Source organism: Eleutherodactylus coqui, chromosome 8 (genome assembly GCF_035609145.1).
Source record: "Eleutherodactylus coqui strain aEleCoq1 chromosome 8, aEleCoq1.hap1, whole genome shotgun sequence".
NCBI lineage: Eukaryota > Metazoa > Chordata > Amphibia > Anura > Eleutherodactylidae > Eleutherodactylus > Eleutherodactylus coqui.
In genome coordinates, this window is record NC_089844.1 from 55,781,592 (window position 1) to 55,789,722 (window position 8,131).

Consider the following 8,131-nt stretch of genomic DNA (forward strand, 5'->3'; position numbering starts at 1 on the left):
CATATCACTGCAATCAGAGTGCCTGTCACTACCTTATGCTGCCTCAGAGACAGGTGCAAAAATCTCTCTAATCTTTGTAATAATAAAAAAATAGTTATTATTGTTTGAAATATTTGTTTCATAGGTATATTTTTGAAACTGCTTTACCCTAGAGAATATTAGTGCATTGTGAGATAGAAGTTATTTGATCACTTAACTACATAAAGAGTGTGAAAAAATATTTGGTATATATTATTTATTGAGTCTTCCAGATTTAGTTTAACACAATAAAAAAAAAGGATTCATAAGGCAGAAATTTGCCTTCATGGATGAGTGAATTTCTACAAGTCATGAAGGGGTTAACCTCCCAAGGTGGAACAATGAATGCAACTAACTCCTCCTTCTAAAGCTGATATGAGAAATTACTTTTATAAGAGCGCCATCTACTGTACAGATAGAGAAAAGCATTTGAAAAAAAAAATTACCGGCTAAATAGTTCCATGTAAACATAATTGTCCAGCAGAAATACATATTACAGGCAACGATGAAAGGAGGCTTTTTTGGCTGTGAAAACTGCATGAAATGCTTGTTCACTGAATGTTAACATGTAACTGTCCTCTGAGAGTGCTTATCTCTGGTAAGTTACAGCTCCCTTTTCTAGATAATGCTGAGATAGCTTCTCTATTGGCACAGGGGCATTCTTAGAAAGTTAAATCCAGCTGGCGGTTCATTGTCCCTGATGCTGGCAGGTTCCCTAACAGGTTGGATTCTGTGTGTGGGAGCACGCAGTGAAATCCGACCCTTTGCCCGGTTGGCGTCCACGTGTACCTGTCATTAAGCGTCTTCATCTGTACTGCGGGTGGTCCGCACGGCTCGCTGTCGGACAAGCACAGTGCAGATCTTTTCTAAACTCATGCTTTTCCCGCGTCCTCACCTAGCGATGAAGTGGAATCTGCGATGTTACCGCAATGTCAATTGCAGAAAGTCCGTGGGTCAGACAGCTTCCAATTATTTTAATGGAGCGGACATGTGGATGCTTCATAGGTTTGAATTGGTACGGATTCCGCAATTCAAACCCGATCAGGGGGCCGTAAGGAACTACTGTGCAAGCACCTGGCTTATTGTATGTAAATGAATGAGGTTCAAGGTAATAAGCACATGAAGGCAGAGCTTCTACCCCCTCCACCTAGTGATCACTGTTGCCCATGTGTTACCCACCTCACAGTCATCACAGCCTCCTCCTGTAGTGTCCTTTCTATTAGTCATCTATTAGTCATCTCGCAGGTTTCAGAGGGGTTTCTCCCACAGCCGCTGAGCGGTCATGTGCACAATGCACTACATGTGACCGCCCACCCAATGGTTCTTCTGGGTTTCATGCGGCGGGCACCAGTGCTGCAGCGCTGGACAGTGAGTCACTGGAATAGGCTAGTACTCATTTTTTTTTCATTGTACATGATTTTAAGCCCCTGTAATTATTTTAAGCAGCGTTTTAGCCACTTTAAGTAAAAGAAGATGGGTAATTGCTGCGGGAATCGCTCCTGCATACCTAATCAGTGACTTGCAAGCACGTGACAGGTCCGGCTGCTGCAGCAATTGTCTTCTTTCTATTAGTGAAAGTGGTTAAACTGTTCCTGGATCCAGCCAGTGGGTCTCCACTTCCCCCAATGCTAGGAGCTTTCCTACACTTCTTCATTTAAATCATCTGAGGAAATTGAAGTTGTGTCTAGAATGGAGCTGCTCCTGGCAAATCCTCCCTTCTGCAAACCCACTCTAGACATTCCCTACTGAACTGACTAGAATGGAGTTGTTCCGCGTAGATCATACCACCAGCAACTCCATTCTAGTCAGCTCATTAATGAAGTGTCTTGAATGGATTTGCGAAAGAGGATCTGCCAGGAGGCGCTCCATTCTGGACCCAATCCAAAGCTGCTCAGTGCCGCTTCTCAGCCGGCCTCCACCACAGGTTATCCTGCATCCCCTTTCTGTAAGTTCTTTGGCTGATATTAGCCCACCTGGAGGTGTAGAAAATAGGGATTTGAGTTTGCCGTTGGCTACCAGTTCTACCGTAGGAATTGTAGAGTTTGGCTACATCTCGATGTTTGGGAGGGTGCAGCTGTGCTTGGGGAGAAGATAGCTAAAAGTTTGGAGGAGTGTGTAACCGCCTTACAATTTACCATGAAAATAGCTCATTATACAAAAGGACATTAGCGTTCTGGACAAACTAATTCTATCAGTGCCATCAACATGGATTTGGTGTTATTTTAAAACCAAGAATCAGAGCTACAGCCATTTAAAACAGGTCCAGGAATACTGAGTTTTCAGCTGTCAGGTGTGTGTGCAGAGCAGGTGGGGGTCTGTTTGTCCTCCTGTCCAAGGAAGGGTAACATGGACTACTTTTGTTTATAATAACGCCCCTGTCACGACACAGCACACTGTCGATTATTTGCCAGCACACCTTTGTTTCTGTGGTTTCTATCCTGACTGGCCAGGGTTAACATCTTATGTGTGTTCTAGTCCAGGTTAATTAGTCCTGCAGCTGTCAAGGACATGTGGCTGGTGATTGGCAGTTCTGTCAGCCAATCAACTTCTCCCTCTTTTCTATATAATCCAGCTCTTCCTGGCTGGGAGTTGCCTATTATTTTCAGTGTTCCCTGAGCAGTCAGCCTGCTCAGAGCTCCTGTGTGTCTGGCTCCCGCTTTGTTTCTATTGTTTGTCTGGTAATCTACTGTCCTTGTCTTTTAGTTATTTTCTGTCTGTCTTGTTCCTTTGTTGCCAGCACTCTGGTTCCCTTTTGGACCCCCGTCCGGTCCTCGTGGAAGAAAGTGTCGTCATTCCTTTAGGGACAGGTGCTCCGCTGCGAGTTGGGTTCAGTCTGAGGGGTTCAGAGTTCCCCACTCTGTCTGTTTCCTCACTTTTCCATTCATCCTGCATCTAGCCACCCATATAGCTAGTTTTCACGTCCGTTCTGGCTCCCCTTTTACCAGGTTCCTGTTGGCAGTCCAGAACAAACGTAACATAATCATTGGCCTAGTATGCTATACCTTGCATGCTGGAGGATGCTATGCCCTTCGCGATTAGGATTGATCGCCGTCTGCAGGAGAGAAAGCGGGAGATAGTTTTTGGATCTTCCTCCACATCATCTATTTTCCCTAAAGAGGTTGCGGATGAACCAATGGAGATAAAGATAGTCTCTATTAATAAAGCACATAGGGATATTCGTCTAAAGAAAGGTTTGTGCTTTTATTGTGGACAAGATGGGCACTTGATTTGCAGTTGTCCTGTGAGGCCCAGGAACAAGCAAACTATTATTCAGCAGGATCCACAAGTTGCTTGGTTGACTAAGTCCAGGCAAACTTTCCCAGCTGAAGTAATTTCAGATAATAACATCATATCTGCTGGTGTTTGTCTAGATAGCGGGTCGGACATTAATGTGATAAATTCTCAGTTTGCCCAGAAAGCCGGTCTAAAGATAGAAACACTCTCTAACCCAATTTCTGTTTCCACTCTGGATTTGTTCCCGTTACGCCTGAGACACTTGTCCCGGACATACGCTTAAGGGTTGGGCAGTTTCGTGTAGAAACTATATCTTTGTACGTATATGAGGGCCTGCCTACTGATATAATCCTAGGATTACCCTGGTTAAAAATTAATAACCCGATTGTCAACTGGGTTTCTAATAAGATTTCTGGGTGGGGCACCCATTGTCTAACCAGGTGTATTCCTGCAGATAACCCAGTTAGGGAGTATTAGCCCTCATCCCGACTCATGGAAAAGTACTGATCTATCTTATTTTATTCACTCGACCTGGCGTGATTTTGTTTTTTGGTTTTCCATTTGCCCTCGGGTTTTGTACTGTTGTGACTGAGGCAGTTTGTGTTAGGCACAACAGTTCTGTCCAGGGTGCTACAGATTTTTTCCGTCTGGTTTTGTACACACTTGTCTTGCAGACTATTGTCCTGAATGATGTTTTGTCTATTAGAGGAGATGACATATTTTTTTGCCCTAAGGGTCCAGAGGCCCTTTTTGTTTGAGGGAGGGGGTAGTGTCACGTCACAGTTAGCAAACTATCAAGTATTTGCCAGCACACCTTTGTTTCTGTGGGTTCTATCCTGACTAGCGAGGGTTAACATCTTCCGTGTGTCCTAGTCCAGGTTAACTAGTCCTGCAGCTGTCAGGGAGGTGTAGCTAGTGATTGACAGTTCTGTCAGCCAATCGGCTTCTCCCTCTTTCCTATGTAATCCAGCTCTTCCTGGCTGGGAGTTGCCAATGATTTTCAGTGTTCTCTGAGCAGTCAGCCTGCTCAGAGCTCCTGTGTGTCTGGCTCCTGTGTTCGGGTTTGTTCCCTGTTCTGTTTCTATTGTTTGTCTGGAAATCTACTGTACTTGTCTTAGTTATTGTTTCTGTCTTGTTCCTTTGATGCCAGCACTCTGGTTCCCCTCGGACCCCTGTCCGGTCCTTATAGAAGAAAGTGGGGTTGTCCCTTTCAAGACGGGTGCTCAGCTGCATGATGGGTTCAGTCTGAGGGGTTCATTGTGCCCCGCTCTGTCCATTTCCTCACTTTTCTATTCATCCTGCATCTAGCCAGCTATATAACTAGTTTTCATGTCCCTTCTGGCTGCCCTTCTACCAGGTTCCTGTTGGCAGTCCAGGATGAATGTAACAGCCCCCTTATTAATCAGCGAGCATGTTCTTGCTCTGATCATCACATATGGGTTTTTTCTCCCCAGAAAAGATGAGCACTTACTAATCAGGCCTCTATACCGTTTAACCCCGCAGATTCTGCAGTCGTTTCTTTTCAGGAAACCATTCAAAATGGTACCAATAAAAACTACAAGTCATCCTGCATAAAGCAAACCCTCATACAGTTTTGTTGACGGATGAATAAAAATACTCTGGTCTTGGGATGGTGTGATACACAAAAATCCTTGTAAGAAAAAAAGTATTTATATTGTGCAAAAGTAGTAAAACATAATAAAGCTTCTAAAAAATGTGCTGTTGTAATGACCCGTAGAATAAAGCTAACATAATATTCATATCACATGAACAGAAATCCCAAGAAAACAATAGTGAAATTGGTTTTTTTTAAATTTCCCACCAGTAAAAAGTAACAAAAGTTGTTAGTCAAAGTACTAACACCCACTTGCCCGTGAGTGACTTGCATGCTCCACCCCTGATCACATGACAGCGCCATCATCACAGGTCCTTCATCGAGTGAGTTACATGCTCCGCCCCTGATCACATAACAGCGCCATCATCACAGGTCCTTCATCGAGTGAGTTACATGCTCCGCCCCTGATCACATGACTGTGACATAATCACAGGTCCTTCATCGAGTGAGTTACATATTCCGCCACTGATCACATGATGGTGACATCATCACAGGTCCTTCATCAAGTGAGTTACATGTTTACCCCTGATCACATGATGGTGATGTCAACACAGGTCCTTCATCCCTGCCTCCATTTTCCCTCAGCGAGCAGCTTAATCACCGGAGCTCTGCCCCTGATTAAATGACGGTGACGTCATTACATGTCCTTCAGTGAGTTACATCTGATGATGTCATTCATTATAAGCGGCTAATATAAGTACTAATATGCACTTTAAATGACCGAGTTCTGCGCCAACTATATTTACAAACAACAGCCCTCCCATACATAAATGCTCCTGCCCCATGCAAACATCAGCCCTCCTATACAGAACTGCACCTGCCCCATACCAACATCAGCCCTCCCATACAGAACTTCCCCATGTAAACATCAGCCCTCCCATACAGAACTGCCCCTGCCCCATGCAAACATCAGCCCTCCTATACAGAACTGCCCATGCCCCATACAAACATCAGCCCTCCCTTACAGAACTGCCCATGCCCCATACAAACATCAGTCCTCCCTTACAGAACTGCCCATGACCCTTACAAATTCCACCTCTTCCCCTCCCATTCCGCCTCTGACCCTGATGATAACGTCTGGCCCTGCTGCACTAACAGCAGACTGGACAATCATAGAATGGTAGAGTTGGAAGGGACCTCCAGGGTCATCAGGTCCAACCCCCTGCTCAGTGCAGGATTTACTAAGTCATCCCAGACAGATGTCTGCCCACCCTGTTTGAACACTTCCATTGAAGGAGAACTCACCACCTCCTGTGGTAACCGGTCCCACTCATTGATCACCCTGTCAGAAAGTTTTTTCTTATATCTAAACTGTGTCTCCTCCCTTTCAGTTTCATCCCATTGCCTCTACCATGTTTCCCTGAAAATAACACTCTGTCTTATATTACTTTTTGCCCCAAAAGAGGCACTAGGTCTTATTTTTGGGGGAGGTCTTATTATACTTCCCTAGCAGGCTCAGTCCAGGTCCCTCCCGCTGCTCTCCACAGTTCACACATTACTTTCTGGTTACGGTATTCATAAATCCCGCCTCCAGGAAACGATGGCCATGATCGATTCTTTGGCTGCTGCTCAGCCAATCAATGCAGTGCTGCATGAACCAATACGATGGCTGTGATTGGTTTATCCAATGCTGCATTGATTGGCTAAGCAGCGGTGGAAGAACCAAACAACCATCACGTTGTAGATGCAGGATTTATGAATTGGCTGAGCCGTGGCCAAATACAGCCATCACATTGGTTCATCAAGCGCTGCATTGATTGGTTCTTCAACCGCTGCTCAGCCAATCACAGCCATCACTTCCTGGAGAGCAGCTGGAGAGACCTGGAATGAGCCTGCTAAGTAATGTATTCTTTTTTTTAATGTAGTGTAACTAGGCCTTATTTTCAGGGTAGGTCTTATTTTTGGGCAAACTGGATAGTCTTTCCTTGTGCAGATGAGAAAAGGGCTGATCCCTCTGCACTGTGACAGCCCTTCCGATATTTGTATACTGCTATTAAGTCTCCTCTCAGCCTTTTTTTTTGCAAGCTAAACATTCCCAGATCCTTTAACCTTTCCTCATAGGACATGATTTGCAGACCGCTCACCATCTTGGTAAGTAAGTCTTTTTGAACTTGCTCCAGTTTGTCTATGTCTTTTTTTCAAGTGGGGTGCCCAGAACTGGACACAGTATTCCAGATGAGGTCTGACTAAGGAAGAGTAGAGGGGGATAATGACCTCATGTGATCTAGACTTTTTGCTTCTCTTAATACATCCCAGAATTGTGTTTGCCTTTTTGGCTGCTGCATCACATTGTTGACTCATCTTCAGTCTATGATCTATTAGTATACCCAAGTCTTTCTCATATGTGCTACTGCTTAGCTCAATTCCTCCCATTCTGTATGTGCTTTTTTTCTTTCTTTTTTTTTTCTTGCCCAGATGTAGGACTTTGCATTTCTCCTTGGTAAATACCATTTTGTTAGTCTCTGCCCACTGTGCAAGCTTTTCTAGATCTTTTTGAATACTCTGTCTTTCTTCCCTAGTGTTAGCTATCCCTCCTAGCTTTGCGTCGTCGTCATATTTGATCAGTTTTCCATCAATTCCCTCCTCCAGATCATTTATAAAAATGTTGAACAACACTGGGCCCAGGACAGAGCCTTGTGGTACCCCAATTGACACATTCTTCTACTTGGATGTGCAGCCATTTATGACCACTCTTTGAGTACGATCACTCAGCCAGTTTTGAATCCACCTAATAGTTGCCTTGTCAATCCCATATTTGGTCATTTTTTCAATAAGTATGGTATGAGATACTTTGTCAAATGCTTCACTAAAGTCAAGATATCTACTGTATTTCTCTAATCATCCTAGTCAGTGATTCTGTCATGGAAGGAAATTAGATTCGTCTGGCATGACTTGTTTGTTACAAACCCATACTGGCTCCAGTTAATTACTGCATTCTCAACCAAGTACTCGCATACATGCTGTTAATTTGTTCAAAGCTCTTTCCCGTTGTAGTTACTGGGACCCCCTTATTCCCTTCTCCAATCTTCTGGGACTTCGTGCTCTTTCACACGAGCTTATGCGTTTTTATTTTCTCTCGGGTGCGCCGTAATTCGCAGTAATGGGCGATTTTCTGCAATCAAGTCCCATGCTTAATTAGCATTTTCTCGTCCATTCACACGACTGGGTGCGACGCTTTTAGCGAAAAAATACATTGCACCCCGGAAAGCCCTCGCTCACCATAAATCCTCGGAATGCCTTCAAATACCTAAATAGAGGCACCTG